Source organism: Mizuhopecten yessoensis, unplaced genomic scaffold (assembly GCF_002113885.1).
Source record: "Mizuhopecten yessoensis strain PY_sf001 unplaced genomic scaffold, ASM211388v2 scaffold9709, whole genome shotgun sequence".
NCBI lineage: Eukaryota > Metazoa > Mollusca > Bivalvia > Pectinida > Pectinidae > Mizuhopecten > Mizuhopecten yessoensis.
In genome coordinates this window covers 25,165-25,752 of record NW_018408183.1, presented here as the reverse complement: position 1 = coordinate 25,752, position 588 = coordinate 25,165, and positions in this window count along the sequence as shown.

The following is a 588-nucleotide window of genomic DNA, read 5'->3' as shown; positions in this document are numbered from 1 at the left end:
TAAGCTATTTACTCATAGACATTTGAAGATATCAATTATAACTTTATAACTTTTAAGGAAATAACAAGAATGCGCCTTAAAGATCATCAGGTCGGGAAAACGTAACTCTATCCTCCTTTAATCAAAATTGTAGTGGACAAACTAGCATTTTGCTAAACAAACACAAAAAGTCGTTTAGATTCCTATTTGTATTTCTTCAATCATGAAAATCAGTATGAAAAGTTAACAAATAATAATCAATAAATATAAATCTAGATCATTTTCCGTATATTTCAGATTAAAAAATCGATCCCCTTAGCGAAAAATATTTTTTCGAAGAGAAAGTACATATTTCCATGATGACAAATCAATTTACAGTTTAAGAATGATCAATACGGACGAAGAAATAATAAAAAAATAAAATAAAATGGACAATTCGTCTTTAGTCCATATAGCTCTTAAAAAAGATAATTTAGTAACATTGTCGACATATTTTTGTATCAATGCTACGAGGCCAGATTAGGATTCCATCGTTGGACCTCTAATCATTATAAGTTGTCGTTCCAACCAACCGAGATAAATGTGCCCTCTCTCTCTCTCTCTCTCTCT